Source organism: Lissotriton helveticus, chromosome 9 (genome assembly GCF_964261635.1).
Source record: "Lissotriton helveticus chromosome 9, aLisHel1.1, whole genome shotgun sequence".
Classification (NCBI taxonomy): Eukaryota; Metazoa; Chordata; class Amphibia; order Caudata; family Salamandridae; genus Lissotriton; species Lissotriton helveticus.
This window is the reverse complement of record NC_136070.1, coordinates 1,252,414,067-1,252,439,805: the sequence shown is the minus strand read 5'-3', so window position 1 is coordinate 1,252,439,805 and position 25,739 is coordinate 1,252,414,067.

Genomic DNA, 25,739 nt, shown 5'->3' with positions numbered 1-25,739 from the left:
TGTTGCGTGTGCGGCTCATCGTTTCCTTGAAGGGGGAGAAAGTGTTGTAATGTTTAGCGGATTGGTCCTGCCGCAGAGCTACGCACCGCCAGTAAGTGCGCCGCCATTACCCAGCCTTGGACAACCTTTGTGACTCATGAATATTGAACCTTGGGTAACGGACGCTGCCAGATACTGGAATTTGGCATGGTTCCGCAGCAGTCTTGAAAGTGGGTCTGCAGTGCGGAGCAACACGGAATTGGAGACTATCTTCATCGAGACATTAAAATTGAAAAAGGCAGCCCACTGGAGGGTTTGTAATGTTTGGACTGAATTGTGAAAACCACACATACCACCATGCACTGTTAAATATTATCATGTTGATGGCCACTAGAGGGCCGAGAATGGTTAAAGATCTGCACTTGTGGGGACTCACAATCAGTTTCTTTTTTGCCAGGGCTCACCTCAGAAGAAGTTCCAAGATGGAATGAAACGCGTCAGGATTGCTCAAATAAATGCTTTGAAAGCACCGTGTTGCGTGTGCGGCTCATCGTTTCCTTGAAGGGGGAGAAGGTGTTGTAATGTTTAGCAGCTTGGTCCTGCCGCAGAGCTACGCACCGCAAGTAAGTGCGCCGCCATTACCCAGCCTTGGACAACCTTTGTGACTAGTGAATATCGAACCTTGGGTAACGGACGCTGCCAGATACTGGAATTTGGCATGGTTCCGCAGCAGTCTTGAAGGTGGGTCTGCAGTGCAGAGCAACACGGAATTGGAGACTATCTCCATCGAGACATTAAAATTGAAAAAGGCAGCCCACTGGAGGGTTCGTAATGTTTGGACTGAATTGTGAAAACCACACATAACATCATGCACTGTTAAATATTATCATGTTGATGCCCACTAGAGGGCCGAGAATGGTTAAAGATCTGCACTTGTGGGGACTCACAATCAGTTTCTTTTTTGCCAGGGCTCACCTCAGAAGAAGTTCCAAGATGTAATGAAACGCGTCAGGATTGCCCAGAATTGCTCGAATAAATGCTTTGAAAGCACTGTGTTGCGTGTGCGGCTCATCGTTTCCTTGAAGGGGGAGAAAATGTTGTAATATATACACACATACATATATATATATATATACACATATATATATATATATATACACACATACATATATATATATATATATCAGATTGACAAAGGCTTCCCGAAAGCTGAAACACGTCTCTCCTTACCTCTGGGATTGAGGACGCCTGGCAGAATAAAATAATGCTTAATTTTAAACATCTCGGGTCCTTGCCATTCTTCCATGGAGTTTCTGTGGGAGCTGGAATTTTTGGTTATATATATATATATATATATATATATATATATATATATATATATATACTCACTCCCCCATACCACCATCTCAGTTCTGCCGACACAGTGCCTTCTGGGAATTGAAGTTCAGCAGATTGACAATGAACTTCTACAGGTGTGGTGGCAGCATTAGGGGGAGGAGACTAGGATGCATGCACGTATTTTAACCAGGATTGAGGAAATAGGTGAAGGACTCGCTACAGTGCACGGCGCTGAGGAAGGCAGGTCTTGCCGAAATGCATTCGCCACCACTGGGACAACTATATAATATATATACATTACCTACTGGCGGTCGCCAGTAGGTAGTTATAGTTAGGACCTACTTTCCATAGGAAATCCACAACATTCTATTTGGAATAACTTTGGCGCCGGTGGACGAATCTTCGTGAATTTCTCCAAGAAAATGGCCTGCCCGGTTCCGCTTCTTCCCTGAAAGTTTGAGGGTGATTCGTCAAGCGGGGGCCGAGAAAAAAGGGGGTCCCAAAACGTGTTTTCCCCATGCAATTTTCCATAGGGACCTTTAGCCAGGGCTGCAGCCCGAACAGCTGAACGGAATTACACGAAATTTGGCAGAAAGGTAGAGTTCTGTTCGCAGATTGTGCTTTTTGTTAAATGGTTCAGTAGTTTCTGAGAAAATTGCAAGTAAAATCATAGCGATATCTAGAGACGGAGATCAGCACGCGTACGGAAATCTGTTCAATTACGAGCGCGAGCTGAATGCTGATTGGCTGTGAACTGTCTGTCAACACTCCAAACCAGGAAGTGTTGGCAGCCATCTTGTGCCTCGCTAGAACCGAGTCACAAGAAAACAGTAAAGCAAAGTTGAGAAATAAGGGAAGGGGTAGGCTAGAAACATTCTGACGCTCTAAGCTTGCTCAGGGGGTCGTACATGGATGTTTAGGCTCTATTTTTAATTTTTTTAAAGGAAATCGAGGCGTACGTGTTTAGAAAGACGTACAATTACGAGCAAGAGCTGCATGCTGATTGGTTGTCAATACTACAAAATAGGAAATGTTGGCAGCCATCTTGTTTGTCGCGAGAGCCGAGTCAAAAGAAAACAGTAAAGCAAAGTTGAGATATAAGGAAAGGGGGCAGGGTAGAAACATTCTGTCCCTATAGTCTTGGTCAGGGGGGTGGTACGCGGTGGAAAAGGTGAAAAAAAACTAGAAGTCCATTTTGCTTATTACGTATCGGGGGGGGGAAATTACAGGGGTAATTTTTAGAGCTATATTTCTATGACAGTATGTAAAACTTTGCTGCATCAGTTGTACTGTCTACGCGTGCGCAGCCTTGTTTGCAAGTGTACTTTTTTTCTTTTTTTTCAAGTTCGCCAAGCAAACCTTTCCTGATTTTAGGTATTACATTTTCCGCTTTGTTTTCCCGGGTCATGTGTGTTATCCGGTGCTATACTTTTGTAATATATTAATAAACATATTGTATGTATATTTATTTGAAATGTAGTGTTGAGGCGCCAAACGTTGATTACATACTCCGTCCAACCGCCATTTTAGTAGTTTTCCTTCGTTATTTTTATTATACCTGTTTTATCTGTGATCGATGAGATTTGGTGCCACAGATACCACAGTGTTTGTCCTTGGCCTCTGATCTTATCAGAGTTGGTCACACGTATACCTAGAAACTAATTTGAAGGACATAAGGCACAGGCATTGCAACACGTGTTGGTCAACAAAAAAACTTTATTAAGATCATGCATTTATCATGTGTGGTAAATGCATACTAGTTGTAAAAGCATGTGTGGAAAAGCGATATGCGTGCTAATGGTTTTGTGGTGACGATCACGCGTGCTTATGAACCGGGTTTGGGCGTGGTGGAGTCTAGGGTACCAGGCGGAGGGGCACGCAGCTGGACTCATACAATATAAAGGTAATATAGGATTTTTAAAACTTACAAAAAAATTATTCAATAATTTTCCTAGATTAAGTCTTCTGATAGTATGTTCATTAAATACATGAATATATGTTTTAAAACAATTAAAAACATTTGCGTCTTTTTTGTACGGGGCGCCGTACATGACGTCACACGGAGGTTTTGATGCGACGCGTAACCTCGAAGCGTATTCGTAGCGTATGCTGAGAATGATTAGCAGTACAAACTATGGTGTGATCACTCTCTCACTGTCAAATCAGAGCACAGTGCGCGCTATGAGAATGGTTAGAAGTGGTCACTCATTGGAGATCCAATTCAGGTGTGTGGCTTATCCACAGTATAATAACGTTACTTTTTAACCTGGTTAAGTTTGAGGTTTGCATGAAATACTATGCTATAGGCAGATATGGATGTTTTGGCAGCGCTTATGTCCATGAAGCTTGGTTATTACCATTTACATATATAGGTGTTTGAGGGAGGGAAAAGAAGTCTATGTGAATGGCGAGGATTGCACAATAGTACCACATCACTCCTTAATTTGTAGACACATACAATTGCATGGCTCTTGTATACAAGATACGCCTGATTTGGACTGAGTTTTGAAAGCTAGTCCGACACCTGCTATCATAACAACGTTCCGTTTACTGGAAACAAGAGTTATTTACTTTGAAATAATGGAGATTGTTGTTCAATGTTAGCAGGCATCGCTTACATGATTACGGGAACTGAGCATGTGGTTTGATTAAAAAAAAGTTGTGTTAACTCCTCTGCATGGGAAGCTGGATGTTTCCATCTGGCGGTCGATTTCGACCTTGAAAGCAGAGTCAACCAAATGAGTCGTATAATAGCCCTATTGTCTCAAAAAGAGATCGCTCTTATATCTGGTACAGAAACATTTGTCCTTTATGTAGCAAACACCTGCACAGAAGTGCATGATTTATTAAATACAGACGTGCTCTTGAATTTTGGGGAGTTCATTTAGAGTATTTTTAATGTGTCCTTGACTACGGGGTTACCTTACTTTTTTAAAGTTAGAAGCAGTGGCCTTGTGACTTCTGTAGAAAGTATATTTGGTGTCTTTTTGGGATTTTTTCATTCGATTTTTTCCAGCATCTTTGGTGGATTGCGCTTAATACTCGCATTGCCGGTGTGCTTTTATTAATTTGTTTACATAAATATGGATGCACAGCCTGCAGCAGACGATAATATGTCTCGCCTGTTGCTGCTCCGCAACCGAATGCTTAGTTACTATGGAGCGCTACGTTGAGTGCAGCTTATGGATTATCGTTTCGATTCTCCTTTTTCACATGCGTTCAACCTGTGTTCCATTGCCTGAGCTGCGATTTCGACTGGGCTCTGGATTTGTGTCTCTGTAGTACGGTGTCTCCCAACGCGGATTATGATCAGTTGATGAGCCCCTTAGTGGTTCATGACTTGCTCTGTTCTGGCGGCGGGATTATGGCTTTAGCAGCGACACATGCAATAATGGGACGTTGGAATGTTTTTGCAGCGGCGCTTAAGTTCCTGGCACTCAGTTACATTGAAGATGACCCAAGTTTTCCTCCGATGGTGATAGAGGCTCCGGTTGTTGAGGAACATGTATGTTCATTCCCACTATTGAATTGGATGGCTGAAATGTTTTCAGATGAGAACAATGACTTCCTGTTGGAGGCTGTTGCTACATACTGTGCTTACACGCTGTTGGATTAAGACTCTGATTTTTCTACGTATTCTTTATTATTTAGTTACTGCTTTCTATCAAAGAGCGAATAACTTTTTTGGGGAAATGTGAACTTGACTCTGCTTTTTAGGCCTGGACTCTGCGTTCCTAATTCGCCCACGTTTATATCACATGCTTTGATCAAAAAAGGGTGCCGTGGGGCTGAGCGTTGCACTCACACCCTGTTAAGTTAGTATGGGTTTATTAGAAGTTTACACGCTATTTTTGCTTTCCTGCTCTGCTTTGCACACGACACGTACTTGTGATATTGTTTAGAGAAGGCTGAGTATTTTTCTTTATATGAGAATAATTTGGTATGCTAGATTTGTAAACTGCCTCGCTAGTTTTGTGTGTATAGTGAGAGCACGGAACATCAAGGTTATCTTGAATACTGTGTCTGTTATTCAGAATGATCCTCACACGTTCGAGCCATAATACATATGGAGCTGTGGCCACCTCTGATACTTGCGCATTTCGTAATCCATTGTGGAGGCAAAGTTACACACAGTTAGAGAACATTCGTATCTTGACAGTTTTTGGAGCACTGAATGTGAATCACTACTGCTGAGTACCAGAGGTATGGGTCTGCCCATGTAATCCTATGAGACTTTCTGTAGTTATAAACTTATCTGCTAGGTAGGGAGGGTGAAATGTAGGTATATTTTAATTTTGTTTACCTTTAGCATTATAGGATGCTTTTCCCGTTTGTATTTCATAGAATAGTAACAATGCTGACAACCTTGTTTCTGATAATATGTTTGGTTGTATTTTCTAAGGTACTGTGGATGAGATTATGGCGTTAGAAGTAAACATTTAAAAGTTGCACGTGTCTTTATTTACATCTGCTTTTGACTGGTGTAAGAGTATATTGCAAGAGTGTTTTTGTTATCCACTTTACTTCATGTAATCTAAGTCGCATGTTCTGGGTTGACTGGTCATTGGTGTTTTTGCTCTAGGGCGAAGAACCAATGAGTCACTGATTGCTAGTTTGGTAGGGGGTTTGTGTAGTAAGGTGGGTTTTAGTACACCGTAATTCACTGAGGTCCTAAGTCTTTATGCACAGTTCTGTGTATGAGCAGAATTCCTGGAACAGTAGTTACAACAAAAAGGCTCGATAAAGGGCTTGCACTTTGAATAAGAATATAAAATAGAAGAATAGTTGATAATCACAGCTAAGGAATGCAGCAATTAGATGTGTGTATGTGTGGATGATGTGTAGATTGAGTGGAAGATGAAAAACGTGAAAAATAAGAAAGGTTGGAGAGATGCAAACTACCCACTGCATTGTCAGTGAAGTGGATCTTTGGATTTCCAGGACATTACACAGATAGGGTGTTGGATTCCGCAGTGGGAGCAAGAGAAACTAGTACAACAACTAAGGAAGAAAGCTAGTGCATAAAGTACACACAGTTGGGCAGATTTACAAGGTCGTGGGAAAAATTATGCAAAAGTGGCCCAAGGGGCTTGTAAACCTGCTGCAGTGTGTGGTAGAAAAGACGCAAGAAAGGACAGAAGTGTGCAAATTACCCACTGCTATTCACGGGTAGTAGTAAGAAGGCTGAATAAAGGGCCTGCACTTTGAATTTGAATTAAAGAAGAATAATGGATAAGCTTAGGCAAGAATGGTAGCAAGTAGGTGTGTGTATTTGTGGTTGTTGTGTTGATTGAGTGGAAGATGACTAAGGAGAAAAATTAGAGAGGTTGCAGAGATGCAAACTTTCCATTTCTTTGTGAAGGAAGTGGGTGTTTAGTTTTCCAGTGCATATATATATTCACTGAAAAAAACATAGGTTTCAGGCACGTTATAGTTAGGAATTAGCATTTAAAAAACCTTAGAAAGTCACTGAAAAAATCATAGGTTTTACCCATGTTATAGTTAGCTGGACATTTCTCTCATACAAAACCATTGAAAATTCCCCCGTTATAGTTAGTCCAGCTAACTATAACTCGCGCGCCTGCAATGCACTGCTGATGACGTTACATATTACATCACTCATGACATGGTCAGTGACATCACTCATGACATCACTGATGACATCTCAAATGACATCACTGATGACATCATCCTTGTGAAAGAGTGGCAGACCTCCTCTCAGCGTAATATAACCTTTGATACACACATTCAAAAATAGAATCTAAAATTTTCAAAAAAATGGAGATACCAATACTAGTTACAACAACCTATTCAGTAATTCCACCATCTACATACACATATGCACTAATTCCCCAACAGTTCTATATAGTCACTCATACATGTACTCATTCATCATATGTACTCATACACGAGGAGGCGTGGCTTGGCGCCGATGGAGGAGGTCGCCTGATCGCTGAGCTCCGAGATCGAACCCCCATTAATCCTGAAATACTGTCCCTGAAGACCCATGTCTCCCCTTGAAAGTTGGGGGAAGGGATCCCCCCATGTCGGAGCTGCGGAGTCTGCTCATACGACCCTGCAAGCCCGAGAATGATAGCTGGAGTCTTCTCCAGGGCGCCTTGGTCGGAGCGGACAAGATGGCGACTACGGGGAGGCTCTTGGACCCCGAGCAGCCGCGACCGCTGACGACCCTGCGGATCTCTTTGAGCTCTACCAACACCGACGGAGCTGAGGGGCAATATCTATGGGGCGGCTCGTGTTCAGCGGACCCTCGTAAGAGGGGCACAAGAGGAGATCGATCGACCCGCTACGGAGGGCCGCGCCGTTGCACACCAGGCTGCTGTTTGGAGGACTGAGCAGTCGGATCCCTCCCAGGAACTCACCGCAAACAGTGACACCGCCTGCCGGGCCTCTAGAAGTGGACCACACCAACGGAGAACACCCAGGGTAGGAGCCTATAGATATAGAGCCCTGCTGCCCTGGTGGGAGGCGGAGATCTTGGACCCCCCCCCCGGCCGACCCGGAGAGCGAAGGACACCTGGAGCTCCCCCGGGAGGAATAGGGGCCTGCTCCTTGTTGCGGCTGCGGGCGGGGCCTTTGCCCTGGTGAGACAGTGCTGCGGGCCGCTGTGTGCGACCGCCCCGGGCCCTCTGGGCCTCAGCTCATTGCCATCGACTTTCTGCGGGGACGTGCCCGGTTGGGCCCAGGAGCGCAAGGGGAGCCTGGGGCGGGACGGCCTACCACGTGAACATCAGCGGGAGGTGGCTGTGCCGAGGTCCGAGGTGCAGGGGCCCAGATATAGAGCGCTGATCCTGTTGCCTACCCCCCCGGCACTCCGACCGTGGTGAAGCCCATTACCGCCGTGGTGGAAGCGAATTACACCCGCCGGAGCGGAATAAAGTGCCACGAGGAGAGACACAGTTGAGCTACGGAGCGACGAAACGGCGGAACACCGCGGCGGCGATGACAGATGGGAGAGCAGTGAGAATCCAAGATGGTGACCGGGGGCTGGGCCTGGCAGTAACTGGAGGTGAAGGAGGACTGCCTTTGCGAGCCTTGGTGGTGGTGGCTTGTAGGCCGTAGCAGAGATTACCGACTGTTTCAGAGAGATAGCCCATCCTTGGGGGAGCGGAGAGGGGCTGCACAGTGACCACAACTCACTAAGGGTGTAGCTTTGAGTAAACGGGAAGGATCTCTTGACTCTACATGATACACACAAGTGTTCCCTTCTCCTCTGTTCTTGGCCACCCCCGTTTTAAGCTACTCCTGAGACACCGAGAGGAGAACGAACGGGACATGGTTGGGGGGAGTGGCCCCGTTGGCGAATCCAACGAGGGCTTGTGAACTGTTGAGCTGGGGAGTGTGCGGCACACACCCTGAAAAACGATTGACCTGAGGTGGTCGTAGTGCGGCTACCTGCCCTACCATTGAGCCCACAGCAGTACACAGGTCAATTGTAACGTGAAGCCAAATTCCTCCTGAAGCTAGAGGGCCGGGACATCGTTGATATTTGGGTGGCCCCACATTACACAGCCGCGGCTGCGACCCGCCCGACCGTGGCCCTGACGACTGTCACCTGAGGCAGCTCCCCCGTGCTGTTGCTGGTGACTCCTGTTCTCGGCACGCCGAGCCAGCAACTTGGACAGTGGAAGGGGTGAAGACCTTTAAATATTGGTCTGCGCAGATCTAGTCGGTACTGCACTACATCTCCCTTATCGCCAGCGACTAAACGAATACCACACCCCCATTATGGGGAAGCTTAAAGGGAACAAAAGTGGGGCCGAACCAGCGTCGGACACTGAGGCACCGGATAAAGGGGAACCGTCTGATCCCAGTCAACTACGGGATCCACAACTGCAACTTCAACTGGACAAATCCTGACCGCAATAGCAGACTCCCGCGCGGCGCTGCAGCAGGATATAGCGCAGGTGGCCACGGTACTGGGCCTACTGAGAGCTGACCATGGAAAATTGTCGGATAGGGTCAAATTAATAGAGGACACAGTTCATAACCTCGAGCCGGCACATAAGGACCTTACAATCACTATGACCAACGTGCTGGACCGCATAGATGCGCTGGAGAGGAGAACGGATGAGGCCGAAGGGCGCAATCGGCGGAACAACATTCGGAGGGAATGCTGGACGAAGGATAGAAGCATCCGGTGAGCTGTAAGAGTTCGCCATAAACACTGGGGTGAACTGCTGGCTGTGGCTACGGGAGGGAGCTGCTGAATACAGGTGGGATATGGGCGGTCATTGAGATGGTGCTTAGTTGGGGCTCGATCGATCAGAGAGGAGCTTGGAGATTGGGCGGCTACCCGTTGGCGACCAACCCTCCCTTACTGCCCTTAAGGCGTACCCACAGTGACTACTGTTGGGTTAGTTGAAAGTTGATATTTGGGAAAGTTTGGATGGGAACTAGATGGAGGTTACTAGGTCCTGTTATGGGGGGGGGGGGGGGTTGGAACAGCATTGTGGTGTTATCTGGAGGGCTCATCATCGATGTCGAAGTGCTACCACACTTAGAGCTCCTAAGGGGTGGTTGGGTTGGAAAGCACAGGACACAATGGGACACTGGGTGATACAGCTAATCTGAAATGTATAACTTGGAATGTGAGGGGACTTCATACCATGACGAGACGCCACAAGATCCACGCTTACTTGGTACGCAGGGGAATACATGTTGCATTGCTCCAAGAGACACACTTGACGAAGGTTGAAGGGCTAGCATTGCAGCGTAGGTGGAGGGGTCAAGTATATAACACCACATACTCAGCGTTTGCCAGGGGCACTTTAATTTGGATTAGAGCTGGGCTCCCATTCCATCTAACCAAGCAGATCATTGACCCAGAGGGACGATTTGTAGCGATAGCTGGAGGATTACGGGGTAAGGACATAGCCTTCTGTAGTGTATACGTGCCCAACACTGACCAGTTATCCTTTCTAGCGGCATTATCTGGATCCCTGGCACATTTCCTCGTGGGGCCTCTAATAATGGTGGGCGACTTTAACTCTGTACTAGACGTCTCTCTTGATAGGTCGCACCCCCCTTTAGCGGAATCTCCGACGCACCGCACGGCCAAAGGCCTATTGGAATGGCAAACGAGATGGGGCCTAATAGATGCCTGGCGCACACAACATCCGCAAGATCGAGATTACTCTTATTTTTCAGGGATGCACGAGCTTCATGTGAGACTAGATGCGGTGCTGTGCTCCCCACTGCTAATGTCGGCGATCACACAGACTGAATATCTGTCGAGAACAGTATCAGACCATAACCCCTTGTTAATCACTATGCAGTGGCTCCCTAACTATATCGGGGGAATTTTCAATGGTTTTGTATGAGAATAATGTCCAGCTAACTATAACATGGGTGAAACCTATGGTTTTTTCAGTGAATTTCTAAGGTTTTTTAAATGCAAATTCCTAACTATAACGTGGCTGAAACCTATGGTTTTTTCAGTGAAAATAAATAAATATAATATATATATATATATATATATATATATATATATATATATATATATATATATATATATATATTCTTGTAGATTCTGCATCCAGCGTGCTTTTACCACAGAATAACGGACCACCACGCAGCAAGTAAATATTTCAGGAAGTTTTATTCTCTCCTCTCACGTTCTTTCTCTAGCATGACGCGTTTCGGTTATCAAGTAACCTTGATCACATAGCGACTATGCAGTAACCTCCACATTAAATACTTATTTTTTACAACCATTTGTACCATGTGATAATGAAAAGTGAAAAAATACTATTGCGGACAATACATCTTTCTTTTTCTAGTAGTATGCCTTACAACTTTCCAATGTTGTTGATGGCATTGACAATTGATAATTATTGTTTCGACAAGCCGTATCATATGAATGTGCAAAATATATGCCATAAATATTAAATAATTAATAAATATGAACAAATACAATTTTCATAATAATTTAAGACCATCTAAAATTCATTTCATTTTAGAGCATTAAATATAGCAGCTTCAAACAATTCATATACTGTTGTGCAAACTCTGCGTTTTGGTTTATTTAAAATTCTAAAATACCAAAATTATTAAAGAATATCAGCATAAAATGCTTTAAAACCAAAGTAATGTGCAAAATTACGCAAATACAGTACCTAGAGGAACATCCTCCTATATGTGCAAACAATTGCCTGTCGATAATTATCCTCAACACCATTAAATTAATATGGCATACTCAATATCCTGTAAATTTATATGTTTCTGAGACCGAGCCCGGGCCCAGAAACCATATACGTTATATGTATTAGTCCAAAAAGTGCTCTGTGTTTATACAAAATAATGGATATAATATAAGTGTATTTAAAATTTCTTAGGACTGAGAGATCAGCTTCTGCGTTCGCATAAAAACTTTAATTTTCACTGTTACCGTATTTTATTATGTACCTCTTAATTTCATAGAAATGTGTGCATGTCTTCCGTGTTATTTAATCCATTTGGAGACTTGCTGTTTAGATTTAAAATATACCTTGTCTCCAACTGTCTAAAAAGCTTTTCCCTGTCCCCACCTCTTTTAGGTATCGGTACCGCATCAATAACAAAGTAACGCAAGCAATTAATATTTTTGTCATGTATTGCTTTAAAATGCCTTGCTACGGGATAGGTGGGGTCACTATTGATAATTGCGCGTATATGCTGCAATATTCTTACATGCACTGGTTTGATGGTGCTGCCCACATACCTGAGCCCACACGTGCAGGTAAGTATATACACAGCAAATTCTGTGCGACAATCATAATTGCCTTTGATCTTGTATTCTTCATCGCTGAAGGGAGTATTATATTTAGTAGTATTCATACCAAAATTGCAAGCCCGACATGTTGTGCATTTAAAGAAACCATGTTTGGGTGGCAACCACATAGATGCAGGAGCCCCTGCTATCGGTGGTTGCGACACGTATGCGGCCATGTTCTTACATTTTCTAAAAATAACGTGTAATTTTTCGGAAAGGTCTTCTTTTAAAATGTTGTCAGTTAAGACAATTGGCCAGTTTCTATTTAAGATGGCTCTTATCTTGCGTTCTTGTCTACTGAACGTAGTGATCACTCTTGGTGCCTCTTTACTAGTCAAATTTCATTATCTTCCTCGATATCTGGGGGTAAAAGATCTATTCGAGGTTTTGCACCTGCCTTACTAGTAGCTTTCTTAAGCATATCCTCTGTGTATCCTCTAACTCGCAGTCTTTCTAGACTTGCGGTTTTGCATTTTTCATACTCATCGGGGGTACTGCATATTCGTTTTAAGCGCAATACTTCCCCGTAGGGTATGCTGGCGATTAAGTATTTTGGGTGCGCGCTGGATGCGTGGAGGGTCGCATAGCCTGCAGTTGGCTTTCTATATGCGGTAGTGATTAATGTGTTTTCAGCCACCTGCACTTGAACATCTAAGAATTCAATTGTGCTCTTACTACAATGGGATGTAAAGTACAGGTTATAAACATTCACATTCAGTTTTTCAACGAAGTCTTTCGCACTTGGACCATCCCCCCTCCACACAATAAAAACATCATCTATAAAACGCACTCATAGACAGACTCTTGATTCCATTTCTAGTTGGTATTTTTTCCAGAGGACCTGCTTTTCCCAGAACCCAACGTGCAAGCACGCGTAGCTCGGAGAAAAGCAGGCCCCCATTGCCACCCCGCGTTTCTGTCTAAACACATCCTTGCCAAAAGTAAAGAAATTGTTATTTAAACACCAAGTGATCAATGACATGAGCATCTTATTATGAAGGACATATTCTGCTGGACGTGTATCTAAAAAATATTTTATACCCTTTAGACCTTGTTCATGATTAATGCTGGTGTAAAGCGACTCAATGTCTAGAGTTAGTAGCATTAAATCATCAGTCCATAACATCTTGTCAATCCGTTTCAGGAAATCGCCAGTGTCTTTTATGTACGACGGCATACCTTTTACCAGTTCTTGTAGATAAAAGTCTATATATTGTCCTATTTGCTCCGTCATGCCGTTGATGGCTGATATTATTGGGAGACCCGGTATGGGTGTTTGTCCTTTATGTAGTTTCGGCAGCAGATATAAAAAGGGCATTGCTGGATGGGTGTTATACATGAACTTGATTTCTTCACTGGTTATTAAACCTTAATTTTTCAATTTTTGCAATTCCTTTTTAATACTGTCTTTTGCTTTGTTGTACATTTTCATTGATGTTTTCTCATAGCAGTCTGTGTTGTCTAGCTGCCGCTTTGCCTCTGCCTCATAGTCTGTTTTGCACCAAAGGACAATGTTGCCCCCTTTGTCGGATTTTTTCACCACTACTTCTGGATTTTTATTTATTTTTCCATTAATTTGGTGAACTCAATCTGTTGCTGATTAGGTCTACTTTTGTTGCGATTAGTTTTGCAATTCAATTTCTTCATTTCTTCAATATATATATATATATATATATATATATATATATATATATATATATATATATATATATATATATCCTTACTAATATAATAAAGAGAGAGCCCAAACCTTTGAGGCGGATAATCTCAGGAACCACAGCACCAATCACAACATCCAATACAGCGTTGGAAAGGGCAGGTGCAGCAGAAGGACATAGGCTATGCAGACGCCCACCATATACATTTAAAAGGTAAAAGAAAAGTGCCAGCAAAGTAGTCCGTTGTGGGTGTGTCTGCGTTGTGCTGTGGGCCTGTGCTGGGGGCGTGACAAACGCTGGGGGCGTGTGGTAGGTTCCGCCCTTCATGCCATGTCTCATATCGTGTGCTAATCCCACCCTGCTCCTTTTAAATACCCCTGCACCCCATAATCATAACCCACCCTTACTCCTTAAAATAGCCCAACACCCTTAAACACTAACCCATCTTAACCCTATAAATATACCATGTACCCCAAAACCCAAACCTATCCCTAAACCCTAAAAATACCCCTGTACCTCAAAACCCAAACCTACCCCTGAACCCTAAAAATACCTCTGTACCCCAAAACCCAAACCTAGCCCTGAACCCTAAAAATATCACTGTACCCCAAACCTACCCCTGAACCCTAAAATACCCCTGTACCCCAAAACCCTAACCTAGCCCTGAACCCTTAAAATATCCCTGTACCCCAAAACCCAAACCTACACTGAACCCTAAAAATACCCCTGTACCCCAAAAGCCAAACCTAGCCCTGAACCCTAAAAATACCCCTATACCCAAAACCCAAACCTAGCCCTGAACCCTAAAAATACCCCTGTACCCCAAAACCCATACCTATCCCTAAACCCTAAAACTACCCCTGTACCCCATAACCCAAAACTATATCTGAACCCTTAAAATACCGAAACACCCCAAAACATATACCTCAGTACCCCAAAACATATACCCCTATACCCATACTTACCTTATGCAAACATTTTTAAAAAACCATGCTTTTACCATTCATGCATTTACAACGAATTTCGTTGTAAATGTATGCGTGGTAAAAGCATATAAAATGTAATGCCATGCGTTATAATGGCATTGCGGAGTCATGGTACTTTCGTAATGAAAGTATGCGGAGTGATAGTATGCAGGAAAGAAAGTTGCGGAATAATGGGTGTTTACCCTCCCCCGGTAAGTACATTGGTGGCACGGCGGCCCACATCTCCAGCAACATAATCATATTTTTTCACCACCCATTTGAAAAATGCACAGGTCTCTCTCATTGATGGCCAGCACCGACATACACTTTTAGACACACCTCCCGCCACAAGTTCTAGAATTGCGAACTTTAGAGCTGGGGAGCTACGTTCCAATCTCGGCATCAGCTCAACATCCTGTGATTCCAGACAAATCGCTTTGTCTCCCCGTGCCTACCACAAATGAATGTGTTCTTCTGTAATGTAAATTGTGCTCATGCCATGTTGTCCAGTTCGCGCTATATAATATTGCAAGGAAAAATAAAGTAGGGAAACTCGAGTTCACACACTACTGAACGCGCACTCTTAAGTGCATCAGCAGTGCACTGTGAATCGGAGCGTTTCACCGGCCTGTCACAGATAAGAAATGCTATCCAAACGAAATCCTACAAAACAATATACTACTGGCCGGCAGCAATTCATACCCGGACAACATCGGGACGTCCAAAATACTCGTACGCTCTCAGCAACTCAGATGCCAACCATAAATGCTTCCAAGGGTGTTTATTCTTGTGACAACATGTTTCTGCACCAAGCCTTGCTCACGTCAAAGAAAATGTGTTCAAAAGCAACTGATAAAGCATTCAGTTCTGACACTGTGGTAAACATAAGTAAAGGACTACACTATAACACACAAACTCGCACATTTGGTGGGTGGCATGTTGTGATGTTGCTACAATCCCGATATTGATGTAATCCATGGCCCTCATACAACCAGAATGTGTATAATAAAAATGTCAGTCCACAAAAATCATACATAACAAGTAAAAACAATATAGGTTTGAGTCAAACATATTAAATATATGTGATTATCCCATAGAAACTCATTGAGAAAATAGCAAGTGCTGAATCTATATTGTTCGTTTACCCAATGTCGAGGGCCATGTCAAGGGCCAAAAGCAATGTAACCGCGAACTGACATTTGTATTATACACATTCTGGTGTATCCTGTATCCCATCATGCCTCAGGGTGACAGTTAGGTCAGTTTTATTTTGTATGGAGACATGAAGAACAGAACATATAGTAATGAACTGCTGCATGGCAATTCGTCCAGGGAGGGGGAGGGTTGCTTATAACTTCGATGAGGATTTCCCTAGAAGCGAACTAGGATTACAGGCAAGTAACTCATCCTTCTCTTCCAGAGGATCCTCATCAATAGTCATAGGCACTGAATAGAGTAGCAAGCCCATCCCACACCTCTGTAAACAAATGAAGAGGAATCATAAGCAGCTGTACTCAGCATTGAAACAATTGTTTCAAAGAGGCCTGGCCTACTTGGGTTTCTGCACTAGTGTCTGAATCGAGACAGTATTGTCGTGAAAACATATGTGCCGATCTACTAGTGGCTGATTTGCAGTTCTCAGAGATGGGGACATTATTAACAAGCATTTACAATGCAACGGTCTCGGCATTGCAAAAGTTAGAGCTATTAGCATTGTACATGAACGCGAGTTTAAGGTCTTGACATTGTAAATGACAAGGTCTTTTATTTATGTTTTAAAAACCAAAACATAAATAAAAGTCATTGTCATTTACAATGCCAATAGCTCAAAGTCGCGTAATGTGTATGGCTAACTTCAGTAGCCTCCTGACAAGTGCCCTTTCACTTAATTTTTTACAAATGAAAGCCCTGGCACTTTTCTTTTTTACAAATTAAGCACGGGTGGTGTCCGTGTCTGTGCATGGGAGTGGTGGTGTCCGTGTGTGCATGGCAGTGGTGGTGTCCGTGTGTGCACGGCAGTGTTGGTGTCCGTGTGTGCACGGCAGTGGTGGTGTCCGTGTGCGTACGGCAGTGGTGGTGTCTGTGTGTGCACGGCAGTGGTGGTGTCCGTGTGTGTATGGCAGTGGTGGTGTCCGTGTGTGCACGGCAGTGGTGGTGTCCGTGTGTGCACGGCAGTGGTGGTGTCCGTGTGCGTACGGCAGTGGTGGTGTCTGTCTGTGCATGGCAGTGGTGGTATCCGTGTGTGTATGCCAGTGGTGGTATCCGTGTGTGTATGGCAGTGATGGTGTTCCTTTGTGCATGGCAGTGGTGGTGTCCGTGTGTGCATGGGAGTGGTGGTATCTGTGTGTGCATGGCAGTGGTGGTGTCCGTGTGTGTATGGCAGTGGTGGTGTCTGTGTGTGCATGGCAGTGGTGGTGTCCGTGTGTGCATGGCAGTGGTGGTGTCCGTGTGTGTATGGCAGTGGTGGTGTCCGTGTGTGCATGGGAGTGGTGGTGTCCATGTGTGCATGGGAGTGGTGGTGTCCGTGTGTGCATGGGAGTGGTGGTGTCCGTGTGTGCATGGGAGTGGTGGTGTCCGTGTGTGCATGGGAGTGGTGGTGTCTGTGTGTGCATGGCAGTGGTGCTTACGCTGAAACATTAGTGTACATGTTCACCTCCAGTTATCACTTTCTTGTCTATATTACATGCTCCTCGATCATCTGTGCTGACTGCCGAGGAGCTGCAAAAGAGTTACACGCACTCACGCAGTGCCTGCCTGTTTATCACCGCAGACACCATCAGCATCTGTCAACATAAAATGGTCATCTCAGAGGGGAAATCAGCAAAGACTGTGTCCCTCTGCTTGTGCTGAAACTAACCTGAAGGTCATCTCTCGAAAGAACCCAAGGGTTTGTCCTCGAGCTGCATACTAGTTATAATTAAAGTGGGCAGAGATGACCAAGTTGGAGAAGATTTTGAAAAGAGAGGTCACAGTTATTAGTTTGAGAGGATGTGATGTGATGCGAGATGATAGCACGATGTAGCCAAAAACTTGAATATTGTTGAATAGCAAGGACAACTCCTTGTAACATTCAGAAGGGCATGGCCATAAAAAGGAACAATGAACGGGTATTTGGTTAAAACTCGCTGACACACCATCAGTGACGGAGGGTAAAAAATAATGCCTAGAATGTCAGGTGATCGCAGCGGAGGGACCAGGGTGGTGGCAGGCGCAGAAGTTCGTTATTCTAGGGTAATAGCGTGTGTGCAAGTTCCTCACGCCGGATATGAAAGGGTGAGGACAGATTGTGGGACATTAAATAATGCTTTCAAGGGGACATATTCGGCTGGCATAGTATTTATATCTTTGGCCGAATTAGGAATCGGAGCCATCCTCCAGAACGCTGGGCTGGATACCAGGTTTAAAACACCTCAGAGCGGCAGTGGAAATGATCTAAGCGCATTCCAGCCATCTACCTGGAGGCCTCGCTCAGTCCGACCTCACAACCCCTCGCCTGTCCACAGCTCCCGCCTCCCCGCCACCGCATTTCCCAAGCTTTAACTTCTTCACTTCGAAGAGGAAATTCATCGGGTCAGAATAGAAGGAATGACTTACATCTACTCCCTGTTGCATTGCCCCCTCGCTCCAAACGGAGACTCGTATGGCCCAGTTATGTCCTACCCCCTAATTGCCTCCCCGCCCGGCTATATCCCATTCTCGTGGCTAGCAGCAGCAGCCACGATTTGCAAATCTAAAAAGCAAGGAAGAGGGGGAGAGAGACGAAGTCAGAAAGACAGAGAAGGAAGGATAGATAAAGATGAAGGAGAGAAATATAAAGACGATGGGGAGAGAGACAAAGAAAGTGTGAACGGGAGGGGGGTATAATGACCATAGACAGAGCAACAACACGAAATGTATCGGAGAATGTTTTTTGCGTTGCACGACCTTGAGCGAGCGCGGTCTAGGGAAATCTAGCAGTGCCTGCCTGTTTATCACCGCCACGCGCCTCTCTGCAGACTCCCCCTGCATTCCAGAGAGGCGCGCGACGCGATCCGGTCAGCCCTGGAATGCCGTGGAGACAAGACCTGGCCGCGCGCACAACGTTATCCTATGGAAAAACGCTGCGCGCGGCCAGGTCTTGTCTCCCATCGGCGTCTCAGACTGCTGAGACGCCGACAATAGTTCTCGTCGAGAACGCGCTTTCAGCGCGTTATAGCCGAGCCCTAAAAAGAGCTACAGTGGCCACTTTGCATGGGCTGTGGGCCTGTCAGAAAGATATTCGGTAGCCAACCGGTAGGCGAACATAATACAGGAAACTATCCATCTCGAAATGGACGGTTTAGAGGAAGTGAGTCCTGATAGGGCCATAATTAACAAATAAATGGTCGGACTGTCTAATGGTTTTAGTTTGTTCTCCAAGTAAAATGTAAAAAGCTTTAAGATCTGGAGAGTGCAAACACCTTTACGCTGGTGTGAAGAGGAAATCAAACACCACTTTTTGCAGAAAACTGCGATGAGCCCTCAACAACCACTCTGTTCCTATGGAAAACTATTTAAGGATATTTTGCACAGAGGGCCTGAATTCCACTCACTCTGCAAGCTGAAGTGATCAATACAAAGCAAGCAGCCTTTCATGTAAGGTGTTGTATGGTTGCCTTATGTTTAGGTTCAAAAGGGGGATCCATGAGTTTGGAAGGAACCAGATTCCGTTCCCAAGGAGGAGATGTGGAACGTGCAGGAGATAACACCTTTTTTAATCCAATCCAGAAATCCTTCACCACCAGGAGTAGAAAAAATGATGGTTGGGAAGAAGACTTTCTATAGGCCGTAATGGCTGCCAGATGTACCTAAACAGAAGCAAGTTGCAGGCCTGATTTGGCTAAGTGTAGAAGGTACAGCAATATAACCTCTTCTTGCCCCAGAATAGGATTCAAAATATTCTTAACACATTACATATAGAATCTCTTCCACATGAATGAGTAGGAGCATCTAGTGGATGGTCTCTTCGATTCTCTTAGTATGTCCATGCGCTCCAGAGAGACCTGTAAATATCCATATTGGAGGAATTCAGGAGCCATGCCGCCAAGCTCAGCGAGGGGAGGTTGGGGTGGAAAATCTTCCCGCTCAACTTGGAGAGGAGATCGGTTCTGCCTAGAAGCCTCCTGTGTGGTTGCTCGGACAGGTGGAGGAGTTCTGGGTACCCCCAACTGGTGCGGCCACACCGGAGCAATCAGGATCATTCTGGTCTTGGAGTGGTTCAGTTTGGTGATGACCTTCGAAATGAGTGGAATGGACAGAAAAGCGTACATAAAGGTCCCAGGCCAATGTATCAAAAGGGCATTCACATTTTTCTCTGGCTGGTAGTACCTAAATGCAAAGTCTGGGCATTTTCTGTTGCTTTTGGCCACAAACAAGTCTTTCCACAAATTATCCTATTCCCTGAAAAGTTCTCACAATATCGTCATGTAGAACCCAGTCTTGTTATTCCAAGAAGTGACTGCTTAGGTAGTCTGCTTATGTGTTCTGGACTCCTGCTAGGTTGATCACCGAAATTGTGAGGCTCCAAACTAGTATCCAATGCCATATTGATTGTGCTTCTAGAGAAAGAGAACGGGAACGGGTTCCCCCGTGTTTCTTCAAGTAGTACATTGTGGTCAAATTGTCTGTTTGGACCAGGAGGGAGCTGCTCTGAATGGACAGGTAAAACGTCTTGTAGGCCAGATGTATGGACCGCAGCTCTAGCATGTTTATATGATAAACTTGCTCCTTAGTCAACCACAGTCCCTGTGTCTGTAGAGTAGCAATGTGGGCACCCCATACCTGAAGAGAAGCACCCTATATGAGTTTTTGAGTTGGAAGGCTGTAGGAAAGTAGGATCTGCTTTCATGGTTACCTCCACTTTTTGCTGGTGCTTTTCTGTTTAATGACTAGTCTGACTGGGATCCTGCTAATCAGGACCCCAGTCACTGTTCTTTTCTCAATAAATTTGACAATAGTAAGTACTTTGGTTCCTTCCCAATTGGCAACCTGTGTACCCTTCAAAGTACTAGAATATGGTACTGAGGTACTCAGGGCATAGGTTTGGGCTGCAGCATGTATTTTGCTACCCAGGGGAGTCCACTTAGACTGTGACTACAGGCCTGACATTGCAGCCTCTGCGAGTTGGTGCTTGCACCTCTCATAGCAGATATAAGTTTCCTTATATCTGAGGTCACTACACTTAAAACCTTTAAATCCTGAGGGCAGGGTGCTTGGTTATACGTGTGAGAATACCCCTGCATGAGCAGGACACACCTACGACCCCAAGAGTCGATTCTCCAGGGTTTGGAAGTGTGATAAGCCATTTGATACATTTAGTGGACATCAAGTCAATTACGAAATGTCTAACTATATATTGGCTGCACAGAAACTGGTCATGTTTTGTATCAAACATGTTGGAATCTGTAGTTTCTTAGTTATAGTGCTGTTCATGTCATCCACTGCTCCACCAGTGGAACACTGTGGAGATGATGTAATGTGGAATGTTGGTCTCTGGAAACCACAGTTGGAGAAGGGCTGAGTGCCTTGCTGGCTGCTCCTGGTGGGGATGTATAACTGATTTTGTAACTTACCGGAATAAATCCTCTTGAACCACATCTACCTGCGTGGACCAGATTACTACAATTTTATGGGGACGATTTGAAGCTAAGAATCTGCGTGTGCTACCTCTTAGGCCTTCTATTTTAAGTCTGGAGAATCTGAGAACCTTCTTTCAAGTTTAATCCACTCCTCCATCTACAGCTGCGTTTAATCTTCATACTGACACATACCAGCCCCACCAGTGACCTCAACATCTGTCGCCCACCACATAAACGTGCCAGTCCTCACTGTTACTGTTCCAGCTGCATCCCAAGCTCCTGTGTCTACAGAGCCTCTACAAGCAAGGTAATCAGCTGCTGCCTGTGCCTCACACTACACAGTGTAATTCGGAGTGCGCTCGCACATAAGCAGTTTTGACTGTTTTCGCAGTGCCATAGGCTAGTGGACATACTTCTACTTTCGGTCTACGCTAGCAGTGGGGGTATGCAGTGAGCAACAGTGTCCTCTCAACCCTTAAAAGGTCAGAGTCTGCTGTCCCTACAACGTAATTGGTCTGCTTCAACCCCAGGCATCCTGAAGAGCATACCAGCTGTTTTGCTGTTTTCACAGTATAGGGGCAAGTGAAAGTACTACAACGCTTGGTCAACGCTAACATTTGGAAATTATGGTTATCACTGTCCCAGCGAGATCTAAGACATTGTCTCAATTCACATCATTACGCCTTCTACAAGTGGCCCCAGTTGGTGTATTATTGCCTTTCAACCATTCTTGTTACGGTTGCATTTGTGTACTTCTGGGGTAAGTTTATTTTTATTCATATTTGGGCCCCCAGCCGCCCCCTCGACATTTGGCAGTTCAACCGCCTCTTTCAAATTTCCTTACGAGCCTGGCAACTCGTGCTCACCTTGCGCGTGCAGCTTTTAAAAAGGGCGCGTGCAGCCTTACCTTCCTCACACGACCCAGCAAAGCCGTCACTCATCCCCTATGACGTCCCCTGTGTTCTTGGAATCGTCTCCTACGCGGTAACGCCTTCGCCGCCCACAGCTACTTTGAAACATTTTGTGGCTCAGACGCACCGTGAGCCACCTGGCATGACGTCAGATACTTGGCGCCATCTTCTGTTTGGGTGAGTCTCTACGCTGTCTTTTCGGATGACCTCAACGGTTCCAACACACTGCCAGGAGTGCGGATATCATACACTAGGCAGTTTTTTTTACCTTGGCAGTGTGTACCTGACATTTCGTTGTCGTCGAGGGATTCTCTTGGTCGCGGATCAAAGGTACTTTTACCTGGCACATGTTGTGTAGCAGGGATTCTCTACTTGGAGTCAATTGTATGCCAGCACAGAAGACAATCGTGGTGTGTTGGTTTCATTTGGTTTTTTCCAGACTTCTGAGACTTGGGTGACATCCCGGTCACTTGTGTGGTGATAGAGTTTACACTCCATTTAACATTTTGCTTTGAAATGTGTTTTTGCTGTAACACTTTTGAGCATAAAGGGGGCAGTGTACTAATTTCTACTGCAACACGTTTGGCAGTTTCAGTATATTGATTGTCTTACCTTATGCATGCTAATTTTCCTGCGATTTCTGTAAAGTTTGGTTAGACATTTTCCCTCTTGTAGCACGTTTCATTCTAGGTTTTCCTTGTTTACACTACTCCACACGGGGTGCACTTTAGGGTCTCAGTTCTCACGTCATGAAATGTGGAGAAGTGTGGCTCAGGGGTTAGAGGCAGCAGACCCAGAAGCTGAGATCGGTCCTGGACCAGGGTTCAATTCCCCGCCTCAGCGGGTCTTGGGCTAAAAATTCCACGGACTCGATAATTCTCGCCCCGGTGCCTCCTCGACTCTCGGGTTCACACTCTGCGACTCTGGGCAAAAGCTTGCTTAATCTCCACAACGGCCCCTCGCGGCGGGATGCCTGACTTTCACCTTGTGGATACCCTGATATCTCACAGGGGAATACCAGGACGGGTTCCCTAAGCAAGCGCCGGGAAACCCTTTGTGGTAGCTGTGCGCTATATAAGCTCAACTACATTTACATGAAATGCTGCTGAGGTCTAATCTCTCTAATCTTATTATTTTACCCTTCATACAGTGGTCGAAGTGGGGAATAAAAAGTAGGGGAACCGTGGGTGGAGAATCAAGGGGCGGAAATAACCGAAGATTGGATCAGTGGGCGGAGTCAGGGGTGTGGCTAGAAATCGCAAAACATACCAATTTTAGTATGTTTAGCAATTCATTGACCAGTTACAACTTATAACGTTATTTAATTCAAACAGTGGATAAACATGTTTATTTGAGGTTTCATTCAGGAAAAAGCAAATACTCATAGGGCATACAGGTTTATGTAGAGAGTGCAAACTATAAGCAGGAACAATGGCATGGGCGCAAATTCAGGATGGCGAGTTTAAAAATTCAGGACAAGGGGTCAAAATTCAGGACAAAAATTCGGGGCAACAGGTATGCTTTGCAGACACAGCAGTGGATGTCATGCAATAGTAAATAAATAAATAGGCATGAAACATAAGTACAGGTCACTTCTCCTACCACGTCACCACTCCTTCCCAGTCAGTTCCCCTGTCCCGTCACCACTCCTGCCCGTTCACTGCTCCTGCCCATTCACCACTCCTCCCCGTTCACCGCTACTCCCCGTTCACCGCTCCTGCCCGATCACTGCTTCTACCCATTCACCACTCCTGCTCATGCCTAATCACTGCTCCTACCCAATCACTACTCCCGCCCAGTCACTACTCCTGCCCTGTCACTTTTCCTGCCCAGTCACTTCTCCTGCCCGTCACTGCTCTTGCCCAGGCAACTCTCCTGCCCCGTCAACTCTCCTGCCCCGTCATTCTCCTGCCCCGTCACCGCTTCTGCCCCGTCACCACTCCTGCCCCGTCACCACTCCTCCCAGTCTATCGATCCTGCCCCATACCACGCTCCTATCCATTCCCCGCTCCTACCCATTCACCATTCCTGCCCTTTCACTTCTTCTGCCCCGTCACTTCTCCTGCCCCGTCACTGCTCCTGCCCCATCCACTGCTCCTGCCCCGTTCACTGCTCCTACCCCGTTCACTGCTCCTGCCCCGTTCATTGCTCCTGTCCTTTCACCACTCCTGTCCTTTCACCGCTCCCGCCCGGTTACCGCTCCTGCTCATGCCCCATCACCTCTCCTGCCCTGTCACTTCTCCTGCCCTATCACCTCTCCTGCCCAGTCACCGCTCCTGCCCAGTCACCTCTCCTGCCCGTTTACCTCTCCTGCCCAGTCACCGCTCCTGCCCAGTCACCTCTCCTGCCCGTTTACCTCTCCTGCCCGGTCACCTCTCCTGCCCGGTCACCTCTCCTTTCCTGTTGCCTCTCTTGCCCCGTCACTGCTCCTGTCCCGTCACTGCTCCTGCCCAGTCACCGCTCCTGTCCCGTAACCGCTCCTGCCCCGTCACGCTCCTGCCCCGTCACCGCTCCTGCCCGTTCACCGCTCCTGCCCGTTCACCGCTCCTGCCCGTTCACCGCTCCTGTCCGGTCAGCACTCCTGCCTGATCACCGCTCCTGCCCCGTTCACTGCTCCTGCCCCGTTCGCCGCTCCTGCCCGTTCACCGCTCCTACCCGTTCACCGCTCCTGTCCGGTCAGCACTCCTGCCTGATCACCGCTCCTGCCCCGTTCACTGCTCCTGCCCCGTTCACCGCTCCTGCCCCGTTCACCGCCCCTGCCCCATTCACTGCTCCTGCCCCGTTCACTGCTCCTGCCCCTTTCACTGCTCTTGACCCGTTCACTGCTCCTGCCCGTTCACCACTCCTGCCCCGTTCACCACTCCTGCCCCATTCACTGCTCCTGTCCTTTCATTGCTCACGCCCGATTACCGCTCCTGCTCATGCCTAATCACCACTCCTGCCCCATCACTTCTCCTGCCCCGTCACTTCTCCTGCCCGGTCACCACTCCTGCCCGGTCACCACTCCTGCCCGGTCACCACTCCTGCCATTCGTTGCTCCTGTCAGGTCAGCACTCCTGCCCATTCATTGCTCCTGCCGTTCACTGCTCCTGTCTGGTCAGCACTCTTGCCCGATCACCGCTCCTGCCCCATCACTTCTCCTGTCTGTCGATTACTCCCTTTAGGATCTAAAATGATACTTATGAGGTGCAACTTCTGTCCAGGTATCAACATTATGAAAATGACAAAATGGTGAAATAATGCTGCCACAACATGTGTTAAAATCTGGATTGTGGCGTAAACATTATCGGCGCCATCTTGTCCTTTTCAGATCCATACGTGTGCGTAAGCAGCAACCATTTTGTTTGCCATGGCCTCTCTGCCCCCCTCCCGATAGCCAGCGTCTCTCTCTCCCCCTCACTCCCCGGCCTCGCAAGCATCCCCGACAGCCCCCGGTCTCTCCTGCCTGGGTCATGAAAGCACCTCCAGCGCGACCCTGTCTCCGAGCCACATCCCGTGCTGAACCCCCTCACTCTTTC